The sequence below is a fragment of the Marmota monax genome, unplaced genomic scaffold (genome assembly GCF_021218885.2).
Source record: "Marmota monax isolate L192 unplaced genomic scaffold, Marmota_monax_Labrador192_F-V1.1 WCK01_AAM20220418_F8-fsc00042, whole genome shotgun sequence".
NCBI classification, from domain to species: Eukaryota; Metazoa; Chordata; class Mammalia; order Rodentia; family Sciuridae; genus Marmota; species Marmota monax.
The window spans coordinates 1876463-1888981 of NW_026693008.1; the positions used below are offsets into that span (position 1 = coordinate 1876463).

The 12519-nt window shown below is 43.0% G+C and overlaps 1 long non-coding RNA gene across 8 annotated transcripts in view; it reads right to left on the minus strand.

The window, feature by feature from the left end:
• The window catches only part of LOC124098120 (uncharacterized), a 272483-nt gene that overhangs the window by 116499 nt on the left and 143465 nt on the right, over positions 1-12519 (minus strand). For all 8 annotated transcript variants that reach the window (XR_009227560.1, XR_009227559.1, XR_009227558.1 and 5 more), the window contains one exon: positions 3306-3417. This is a non-coding gene — a long non-coding RNA (uncharacterized LOC124098120). The remainder of the gene's footprint in view (positions 1-3305; positions 3418-12519) is intronic.

Sequence of the window (12519 nt, forward strand, 5' to 3'; positions counted from 1 at the left end):
GATAGGGGTGGGCTGGTGTTGGGTAGGAAATTGAAGGAAAGATCTGAAAGAGCCATTTTGGACAGTGGGAAATGCACTAGGGTTCAAAAATGCTGTTCATTTAATTGCAATAGATATCTGTTGAATGCCAGGATCTTAATTTTGGAAAAGAGATGCTATAATATGCTTTCTAAGGGCAACTAAGGAAAAGACACTACTTGGATAGCTCCAAGTCTATGGTTAGACTATGATCAACACAGGGAAAAAAAAGTGGCTTTACCTCTCCTCTGCTAGAGTTGGTGAATATTCATCCAATCACATGAGTGATCCATTCGTTTTGCTACAGGTTAAAAAGAGGGTTTCCTCTGTTCATATGTGAACACAAGACCAGGGAAAACTCCACATCATGTTCAACCACAAGAATGGGAACTTAGACTCCATGTATGTGTGACAGGTCAAAATACACTCGATTGTCATGGATCTCTAAAAAGAACATTTAAAAAAAAGAAAAAAGGAGAGTAGTATTAGACTTAGTTGTGTGGGGCGGGCAGTTTGAAGAAGTATTAAAACCTGGGAAGCTATGCTGATATCCTAAGACTTAATCTATAGATTAATCATCTATACTGAATCAAAAGATGATGAAAGATATTGCATCAAGAGCCCTGAATTGTCAATAAGCATTTGTAGGGAGGGGAAGGTGAAGGGCAAGGTGAAGACATTCATTGCCAAGCCCAGCCTGCTCACCACCAGATAGCAACAGAAAGCAAATGCTTTCACACATAATGGTTCATGAACTCTGCCTGCAAGGCCCAGTCTCCATTGCATAAACTGGAATTAAGAGCAATGACGAAATGACTTGCTGAAGATTCCACAGTGCCTAAGAGACAGGATGGTTTGGTACCAAATTCTTCTATTATGATGGGTAAAATGTAAGATGGTAGAGAAGCCCAGTTAGGAGAAGGTGTGGTGAGTGGGGAAGGTTCAGAAGGTAGTGACCAAAAGACCCACCAGAACAACTGCAGAGGAGGAAAAGTTTATCTGGGGGCTCAGGGTTTCAGAGGTCTCAGTCCATAGACAGCAGGCTCATTCCTCAGGGCTCGAGGGGAGGCAGGACATCATGGAGGAAGAGTGTGGTGGAGGGAAGCAGCTCACATGGTGACCAGGAAGCAGAGAGAGACTCCACTCTCCAGAGACAAATAGAGACCCCAAAGCCATGCCCCCAATGCCCCCTCCTCCAGCCACACCCACCTGCCTTCAGCCACCACCCAGTTAATCCCATCAGGGGTTCATTCACTGGTTGGGTTAAGGCTCTCACAACCCAGTCATGTCTCCTCTGGACCCTCCTGCATTGTCTCACCTGTGAGCTTTTGGGGGTCCCACCACATCTAAGCCGTAACGCCAATGTCTCAAAGCACAAGAGGAATAGGGGTGTTAGTTTGGCAAATTGAAGGGTGGAACTGGGAGCGGAGGGACCAACGTCTACCTAAGTCTAGTGGCAAGTGAGGGGGGAGTCCAGGATTCTGGCTGGAGTGTAGATGGAATGAAGATGAACAGTGGAGCTAGCTTCTGGGCACAGGCAGAATCACAAAGCATCTCCCAAGTCACGGGAAAGAGTCTGATTTACCTGGAGGGCATCCTCAAAGATGGAAATTCTTTGAGCTAAGAAGATATGGTGAGGTTAGGAAGCCCTGGGGAGGTGAGGGAAGGGGTCAAGGCAGGAAAAGTAGCTCATGGTTGATATCGGTACCAGAATGGGAAAGAAGGAACCTACGGACAATGCTTAATGGAAATCAGAGAATTCAGCTGAGACTTAAAAAAGAATACTAGCAAATAATAAATTATTCACTGATAACCTCTCCATTATATATATCCCTTCCCCTATTAACTCAGATTCTATGGCCAAAAAAAAAAAAAGACAGTTTTATGATCCATATGTATGTCTTTGATTTTGCTGATTAAAAATTCCAAGTGTTTATTGAGCACTTACTCCATGTCTGGCACTGTGCTAGACACTGAGAAAATTCAGTTTGACCAGAGACCATGTCTGTTTCTAGAGAGCTCTCATGTTGGCCATGGAGAGAGTCACAAGAGAACCAAGCACAGGTATTCAGACAGCAAACAGTGCTGTAATGAGATAATGAGATATGACAAGGTCCCATCAAAGTTCACGCCCATAGGAAGGAAGGGCGCTCTGAAGAGGTGACATTTCAGCTGACACAGAACAAGCAGTGCCAGACCCAAGAAAATCTCAGGCACAGGAAAGGCTTAAGGTGTCAGTGACTTTGAGGGAAGTAGAGAATGAGGGGCAGGCACATGGAGGAAGATCTTGGGGGTCAAGGGAAGGCATCTGGATACTATGCTGAGGGTGGCCTCCATTTTGGAGTCTGTCCCTTTCATGATTAGACACCATCCAACCCATTCTGATGATTGGAACAAAGAGTTCTTGGATCCGTGACAGATCTGGGTGCTGGAGGGTGAAGATGTTTTATGATAAGATTTCTACTTTCAACCTGAAGATGGTACCTTTGAGTATAATGCACTTGATGGGGAGAATGGCCCAGAAGGTCCACAGGACAGCCCTTAATGACAGGAGTGATTTTTTTTTTTAATGCCCAAAGTCCAGGCTGCCAGGGTACAGACCAAGAGTCCAAGTGACCTCTCAAAAGAAGACCAGCCAGACGCAGTGGCGCATGCCTATAACCCCAGCAGCTCAGGAGGCTGAGGCAGGAGGATCACAAGTTCAAAGTCAGTTTCAGCAACTTAACAAGGCCCTAAGCAACTCAGGGAGACCCTGTCTCGAAATAAATACAAATAGGGCTGGGGATGTGGTTCAGTGGTTGAGTGCCCCTGAGTTCAATCCCTGGCACCCCCCTCCAAAAATAAGACCCAAATGATGCTCCATTGGATGCTCCACCCTCTGCCTACAAGGAATGTACCCTACCTGAATGGGACTTTTGATATATACTAGCCAACTGCCTCAATCGTAATTAATGCAATCATTTAATCACACAGGAAGCATCTGGCAACTGAAGTAATGGGGGAAAGGATTCTCCCCAGAGAGGTGCACCTTCCAAGGACCTCTGACATTGCCAGCTCTCCTCCTGCCCCCCTGGGAAGAGCGTCAAGAACTCACAGCCAGGCAGACCGGGTGCTAGTCTGGGTTCCATTCCCTGATGGCATGTGGCCCCAGGGACAGAAGTAAACATCTCTGAACCTTAGTTCCCCGATTCCATGAAATGGAGATCATGACACTTGGCTATAGGACCCAGAGGAGAAACAAACCCAGGAAGTGATTATCACACCTTCCCTGGGATTTATGTTCTTACACATGGCGGCTTGGTGCCACTGGGTTCCACTTTTTTTTTTTTTTTCAGCAAAATGTCCATCTTTAGAGCCACCAAATTAAGGGATGACTTCTGCAGCAGCCATCATCTTCACCTGGAAAGGAAACAGAAGTCTATTTACTTGGCTTCATTTTCTCAGCACCAACAGGGAGCAGTTAATCAAGCCCACATTGACAAGGGAAGCTGTGAGATCCCCTCTCTGATGAGACTTACCTGATTTGTTATGGAAGTACTATCCGTGCCCAGGGAAAATTAAAAACACAAACGAGAGTGGGAGGGGGGCGTGCAGTAAGAGGAGGCGGAGAAGGAGACTTCTTAGAGAAGTGAAATTAGAGTTGCTCATCTCTCACTGGTGACCTCATCTTATGATGAAAAACATCATCACGGTATCCCAAAACATCTATGCATTTATGTGCCGTTAAAATGATCCTTTGGTTTCCTGGTGACATTCTTTCAACAAATTACAATCAACAACGCTTGCCACTGTTGCAGGTAAGCTAATGGTTTTGAAGCTTTGAACTTCATTTAATCTGAAACTTTCAAATAGTGATTTCTTTTGCAGGGGGTAAACTCCAGCCTGAATACCTCCCACCTTTTCTTTCTGAAGTTCTATTTCATGGTAGTGGATTTCAGCAAACAGAAGCAATGCGAAGCTGGGTAGCCTTGAAGGAAATACAGAGGGGGACCTGCTTTGTAGGTAATTCACTGCTAACATTGCACATGCGCAGTGAACATCTGGAGCGCGCACATCAGAAAGACTGGGATTCTAGTCCCCACTCAAACTCTCACCAGATACTCGACCTCAGTACAAATGGTATGTTCTCTCTAAGCTTAACTTATGTGTAGAATGGGGATAATAACAATAATGTTTCCTTCTAAGTTGTGATTCGATTTAAATATTAGAAGCCTCATGACCATACTTAGAACAGAACATAATAACAGTTAAAAAAAAAAAAAAAAACATTATTACCCACTGTTAATCCTAACCATATTACCTTTAGCAAGTTACTTTACCCATCTGGACTTTTAATACTTCATTTGTAAAATAGCGAATTTAGACTAAAATCCTGAACTTAATGATTCTTACACAGCATTCAAATTTTTTTGCCATTGTGGAGAAAAACATAAACCTGCTCTATGACCCTGAAAAGAATGAAGTCATCCTCACAGTTATTCCCAACGTCTGAATAAATCCACGCTTTTAAAATAGATCTGCAATTTTGCATAAGTGCACTGACTTTAAGAACATAAAATATCATACCACACAGTCTTCTAAAGTGCTATTATTTTAAAAAATCCTATCTCCGGAAGGTTGACTCCATCATGGGTATGTCTGTACCAGATGGGTCTCTTGAACCCTGAAAACTTTCACATTCCCCAAAGCCATAGTAGTTGGTTATCTTTCCGTTTCAAATGTACATTAATAGAAATACATGTGTTGAAACCGGCAGGTTTAGTGTGGAAGGGGCCAACACACACACTGTGGGGCAAAACAGCATGCATTTAAATTCCAGGTATGTGCCTGGCATGGTGACATATGCCTGTAACCCCAGCAGCTCAGGAGGCTGAGACAGGAGAATCACAAGTTCAAAGCCAGCCTCAGCAACTTAGCAAGGCCCTTAGCAATTCAGCGAGATCCTATCTCTGAATAAAATACAAAATAGGGCTGGGGATGTGGCTCAGTAGTTAAGCACCCCTGGGTTCAATCCTCAGTACCAAAAAATAAAAATTAAAATTAAATTCCAGCTATGCCACTTGCTAGCTTCATGATGATGAAAGGTGAGTCATTTAACATCTTTGTGCCTGTTTCCTTATCTGCAAAATCAGGATAATAAGGCTATCTACTCAATATATTATTGTGAGATTTCAGATGAGTGTATAGATGTGAAGTTCTTAGAACACTGCCTGCTACCCCCCACCTTGGGGATGATGGTGCTCACCTGTAATCCCAGTGACTCAGTGGAGGCTGAGTCAGGAGGATTGCAGCTGAGACCAGCCTCAGCAATTTAGTGAGATTGTGTCAAAAAATTAAAAATACTAGAGGTATAGTTCAGTGGTAAAGCACCCCTGAGCTCAATCCCCAATACTAAAAAAAAAAAAAAAAGTACACTGCCTGTTATCAACATAGCGACAAGTTCTGAGAATGTATCCTTCTGTGACATTGTCATGTGTGAGCATTGCTGAATGTAATCTGTAATGTCTGTAATCTCTAAGGAGTTGGGGTGGAGATCTGGGTCTTAATTCTCTATATGTGCAAGAGACATTTAAGATATCTGGCTCATACATAAAATGTCGGAGCATTTAAACTTCTCATAGTACCTATAAAATTATTCGAGTACTACGGGCAGGGGTGTATTTGAGAGCTTTAAGTCTCTCAGCACTTGACATTAGAGGATCCCATTGTGAACTCGTGACCTTGTGACTCTTTAGCCTGAGCAGAGGATCCCTGGGAGAATCAACTGTTGATTGGTGACTCTTCCCTGCTTAAGCAAGATCACAAGGGAAAAGAAAATGATTTCTCTGGCTATGGCTTTCCCGCCAAGATCTCTGACGAAAATGGGAATAATGTGAATTCCTTATGTCCAAATATATTACTATTCCATTTGGTCATAAAAACAAAATAAGTCTTTCTGGCCTACCCTATTTAAAACCAAATCATTTATATCTTAGACTCAAATCCCACCTCTAAATCTCCGCACACCTACATCATGTGAGCATCCAAAGGATGCATGATTCGTTGAAGCATATGAGATTTCTGCCCAAAACAGATGCATCATGAGGGTACGAGAGTCCGTGTACCCACAGGTTGGAAATCAATTACGCAAATGAGGTTGTGTGGCAAATAGAGTTCAGCTTTAGTATGTATAGGAAGAAAATTCAAGAGGACAAATCAAGTGTTCAAATTACTTTTTTTTTTTTTCAAATTACTTTTAAGTAGACTAATAATGGGCTTAATTGTTATGTCTCACATGAGACAGTTTTGTCAATGGCAGGGAAGCGGTCCTTCTGCTCTCAGACATGCTGCAGCTGGTTTTCACAGACCACAGAGCTCTAGTACCTTCCATCTTGAGGAGTCAGGCTTCTCTCTGGAAGTAGACAAGTTCTTGTGTCAGAACTAAGTGGGTAGACACATCCCAGCTAAAGCAGCAAAGAGAGCAAAGCCAAGTGCAGGAAAAATGGTTTTATCCAACATTGGTTTTATTTCATTTCAGAGTGCTCCTATAGCTGGGTGCAGTGGTACACTCCTAGGTTCCCTGCAGCTAGGGAGGCTGAGGCAGGAGGATCTCCAGATCAAAGCCAGCCTCAGCAAAAGCGAGGCATGAAGCAACTCAGTGAGACCCTGCTTTAAATAAAACACGAAGAGGGGTGGGGATGTGGCTCAGTGGTTAAGTGCCTCTGAGTTCAATCTCTGGTACCTGCCCCACCCCGAAAAAAAAAAAAAAAGAGTGCACTTAAGCCATGAGAATATGAGCATATATATGGTTTGGCTTCAGTCTGTCTGTGACCCAGGGTCGACCTTTGGGGCAGTAACTGTCTCATCAGAGACTGCCTAATTATCCAGAATCCACTTCCATATTTCCCAGAGTGAATTTACCTTGATCATGGTTATAGACTATCCATTTCCAAATAAAATTTGGTAATATTTTAGATAAGGAAATCACAGTAGAGTTATGAGTCCCTTCATGATAGCAACAAGTTCTGAGAATGTATCCTTCTGTGACATTGTCATGTGTGAGCATTGCTGAATGTGCTTACACAAACCTAGATAGTAGTCCACTCTACCCCCAGGCACAGGGGCCGTGCCTTCACATATATCGTCCATTATTGACTGACTGTGTGCATTAGATGCCATTAAGCTCACACCCATCCAATTAAAGTTGACATCATATTGGATTGTGGCTGGAATTTGGCACAGGGAACATCTTCTTCAATAACTCCACTTTAAAACTGAATCCATCCTACTGACCTAGGTCAGACTGTGATCATAACACATCTGTCTTTCAAATCTACTGCAACATCTTTCCCCCATTTTCTTTTCTGAGATGATTTCCTTTACTCCTCCCACCCTGCCTAGTCCCCAGCAGGTAGAGATGGGGAGTGGTTCTTGGCAGGTATCTGTTTCTTAATTCAGTTCATCAGGGCTGCTAGTACCTCCCTGTTATGGTTGGATGTGAGGTGTCCCCCAAAAGCTCACGTGTGAGACGGTGCAAGAAGGTTCAGAGGAGACATGACTTGGTTGTGAGAGCCTTAACCCAACCAGTGAATGGATCTCTGATGGGATTAACTGGGTGGTGGCTGGAGGAGGTGGCATTGGGGGCGTGGCTTTGCGGGTCTCTATTTGTCTCTGGAGAGTGGAGTCTCTCTCTCTGCTTCCTGATCACCATGTGAGCTGCTTCCCTCCACCACACTCTTCCTCCATGATTCCCCTCCTGCCCCGAGGAATGGAGCCTGCTGTCTATGGACTGGGACCTCTGAAACCATGAAGCCAAATAAACTTCCTCCTCTACGATTGTTCTGATTGAGTCTTTTAGTCACAGAGGCAAAATAGCTAAGACACACCCTTCTGATACTTGGCTTAAATTGGGCAAGGTGTGTCTCTCTTGTACCCCAATAGCCCTAACTAATATAAGGAAGTATCAAACTGTCAGAGTGCTTGTGTGTACACATGTATACATGTCATGTGTCGGCATATAGTATATAGTATGTATGTAGTTTATTTATGGAGAATTTAGAAATGGTAGGTACCATTTGAAGCTTTCACCTGTAGTAATTCTTGCATGCTTACAAGTGTGTGGAAATGCCCTTCTCTGTCACAATTCTCCATTTCTATTCTTTGTCCCTGATCCATCATTTCTGCTTTCCAATGCATTTCTCCCCTTCCAGCATACATTAGAACTTCCTGATTGGATTTATTGTTTATCCTCTCCCCATCCTGGAATGTAAACTCACTGACATATCTCAAATGCCTAAGATAGTCTGTGACACATGGCAGGAGTTCCATAAATATGTGCTTAATTAATGAGTTGATTCACTAATGAGTATATACTCTTATTTGGTTGATGACGAATTTTCCTTTACATCCACAGAGTCCTCTGACCCACCCACAGGACCTGCCTAGGTAAAACATCTGCTCCCTTCTCTAAAGTTTTTTGAACTGTGGGTAAATTTTCACATGGGTGCTCCTGCCCAGTAAGAGAGGACTAAATCAAATGACCTCCCAAGAGCTGTCTGGCCCTTGACATTCTAATTCAATTCCACTTAAATGTCCTAAAAGTAATTTGTGGAGAAATTCTTTTCCTCCTCCTCTCCAGATTGCACATTCATCTAATTATTTCCTTGGTAGATTGACCTCGCTCTAAAGGAACACCACATCAGCTCTAAGCACTTACTTTACAAACTAGACACTAAAGACCCCGCTCTCTAGGGAATTAAATTGCATTCAAATAAGATTAAGGTTTTGGGACTCACAAAAGCAAGGACAATCAGAGGCTAACTAAGATGAAACAATTGTTCGACAAACTAATCTAGACATGTTATACACAAAGGGATGCTCCCGATTGGTCAGGGACAGAAAATGGCTGGGTGAAGTCAGAAGCCTTCTTCCTTCAGGGCTGAAATTGTGTCCCTCAATCCCTAGATGGTGAATATGGTTAGCTTCTAAATTTGGCTGATTGTAGCCCAACAGCCTCCCACTGACCCCAGTTGGAGGTGAGACCCTGAAAGGTTGACATGGAGAGGGTCAGTTGCTCCACAGAAGTGCTGGCCTGCTGGGGTGAAGTCAGAGGAATCAAGACCATTGCGGTGGCTCCTAAGATACTTATCTAACATGCTTTGATTTTTTTTTTTTTTGGTATCTGGGATTGAACTCAAGAGGCAGTCAACCACTGAACCCCATCCCCAACCCCATTTTGTATTTTATTTAGAAACAGGGTCTCACTGAGTTGCTTAGCCTCGCTTTTGCTGAGGCTGGCTTTGAATTTGCCATCCTCCTGTCTCAGCCTCCTGAGCCACGGGTATCATACATGCACCACTGTGCCCAGCATAATATTCTTTTTAATTTCCATAACTTACTAAATGCTTGAAGAAAGTGTTTTTTAACGTATCACAAACTGCATGTAAGAAAATCCACAAATCAGAAGAGAAATTATTTAGTTTGGGAACTGTGTTGGCTCTAGATACAGCAGACATTGTATAGTCCTGCTTGTGGCAATGAGTAATAGACTACCTGGTATTGATACGTTCAGATGTCTAGTGCATAGTCTTGACCAAGAAATATTCCAGTGCATCTTTCACAATAGCCATTGTTTCAAAGAAGCACGCCAAGCTAGGCATGGTGGCACATGCCTGTAATCCCAACAGCTCAGGAGGCTGAGGCAGGAGGATCGAATTTCAAACCCAGCCTCAGCAACATAGCAAGGCCCTAAGCAACTCAGCAAAACCCTGTCTCTAAATTATATATATATATATAAAAGGCTGGGGATGTGGCTCAATGGTTAAGTGCCCCAAGGTTCAATCCCTGGTACCAAAAAAAAAAAAAAAAAAAAAAAAAGCACATCAACTGGGGATAATTGAAATGGGGAATTTAAATGTCATAGAACATAAACAGGAAAATTATGTAGGTAAGGTTTGGGGCTCAAAAGAATATCATTCAGGAAAAGGGCCCCAGCTAAATCTCTGACGCAGTGCCATCCAGGATGATAACCCTAGCCTCGTGGTTATTAAGCAGTTAGGCTGAAATAAGAGGAGCCTACAGTGTAAAATACACCCTGAATTTGAACACTAAGTAGTAAAGAATGTAAAAATATATCAATGATCATTCATGTAGTGATTTCAGGTGGAATTGATAGCAATTGAGGTATACAGGTTTTAAATATATTCAATATATATCCTAAATATAATAAATCCAAAATGTATCCAATAATGTAAAAAAATAGTATTAAAATTAATTTCTACTTCTTTCTTTTGGCTTATAAAAACATGTGGCTACAGGGTTGGGTATGTGGTCAGTGGTAAAGTATTTGCCTGGCAGGTCTGAGGCCCCAGGTCCAATCCCCAGCCCTGCAAAAAATAAAAATAAAAATGCAGTTATTAGAATTTAAATTTTTAATTTAAAAATTAAAAATGAATTTAAAAATCCATATGTGAGATAACCCAGATGTTCATCAACTGATGAATGGATAAGTACAATATCCATTTTGGATATTTGGTATATCCAAGTGGTATGATATGAGCCTTACAAAGGAACAAATTCTATCCTTTACAATATGAATAAAATTCAAAAACAATGTGGTATGTAAAGTCAGCCTCAAAAGAGAAATATACATGATATTATGTGAAGCTTCTAGAATAGGCAAAGCCCTAGAGAGAGAGAATAGGTTTACTGGAGGTATGGGAGAGGCATTGGAGAATTATTGCATAATGGGAATAAAGTTTGTCTGGGGTAAGAAAAACGTTCTGGAAATGTAAAGCGGAGATGGTAGCACAACATCCTCAATGTACTTAAATGCCACTGAATTACATACTTAAAAATGGGTGAAATGGCATATTTTATATCGTGCTTACTTATCATCATTTTTTAAAATTCCTATGTAGCTCACATGTGTGGCTCACATTAGATCTCCATTGGGTCAAGCTGCTCTCGAGCTTAACTATGGGCCCAGCACACTGTCCTTCCATGGGATACTGGTGGCGTATCTCCTCCTGTAGTAGAAGACCTTAGGATTTGAGTTCTGGCTGGCTTAGATATCCAGGGCTGTACTAGGATCTCTGACAACCTCGGTTTCCTCACCTGCACAATAGGGATAAGATACACCTCACAGTGTCTGTTTTAACCCTAAAAGAGTATGCAGAGTGGGTAGGATAAACACAACAGGTGACACTGAATAAACGGTACTAACTGTCACCGCAGGCCTTTCATTTTTGCTGAGACCAACTATTTTGCAAATTCCTGAGGAACACCCCAGGTATTTCACTTAGCTGGGTAAAGGTTTAATTGCTGAATATGACCCTCTTTTGGGGGGATTGAACTCAGGAACGCTCAACCACTGAGCCACATCCCCAGACCCGCTTTGTACTTTATTTTTAAAGACAGAGTCTCCTGAGTTGGTTAGCGCCTTGCTTTTGCTGAGGCTGGCTTTGAACTCGTGATCCTCCTGCCTCAGCCTCCTGAGCTGCTGGGATTACAGGTATGCACTAGCGTGCCTGGCTAGGGTGAATTTTCAAGATCCACCATAGCAGGCTTCAGCCATGCTAAATTTCCCTCCTCCAAGGACTAGTTATGCTCTGGTGACAAAGATGGTTATGTTTTGAGTGGCCTGCACCTAAGCTGATGTCCTCTCTAATCCTGATTATTCCTAGTGCAAAGTTTTGCCCAATAGAAGATTAAAAAAAAAAATTAGGAGAATATTTGTCACACTATGGGGTGACATCCCTGTAGGGCAGAGAAGTTTGAAAATGCTAGTTTTTCAGAAAAGAATGGAGCCATTTTCTGAGGAAGGGGGTCACATAATGCGGGATGTGGTGGCACAGGTCTGTGGTCCCAGTGGCAGGGACAAGTGGCAATGCTGGTGGGCCTCAGCTAGAGCAGGGCTGGCAGGTGCTGAGCAAATACAGACAGAAGCAGCTTTGCCTCGTGGGTCTGTCACTGATGTCAACATGGAAGGAAATGCAACCTGCCAGGAGCCGGGAGCTAAGCAAGGCACGGGTGCCCACCTCTGGAGAAGGAGCCCCTGGTGTGGGCACTTGTGTTAAAATAATCTTTAAAAACAACAGAAGGGCCTCCTGCTGCCAACACTGCTGCAAGCCAATGACACCTTATTGGCTTCCCACTGAGCCTGTTGGACTCCATCAGCCAAAAGGAACTCATCAGGTGAACCAGGACCTCCTCCGTACTCTACAGACAGCATCCCCCAAGACGGTAGCGAATGGCCCAATCCATAGCACAGAACCGTTTGCATCTGTTTCCTTCCTGCCAGCAACCGTGCTGGGGACATCATCCTACTTAGCACTTGATGCTTATTTAATACTCTCTACTCATGGTGTCATTATGCCCATTTTAAAGTTGGTTCTCTGGGTCAACAATCCCACAGCCAGTAAGTAGTTCTGAGATTCATATTAGGTCTGCTTATCTCAAAACCACCATCCTAAACACTGCCTGGGCATTTTGGGGGCCCTTGGGTTTTGACAAATGTGACCA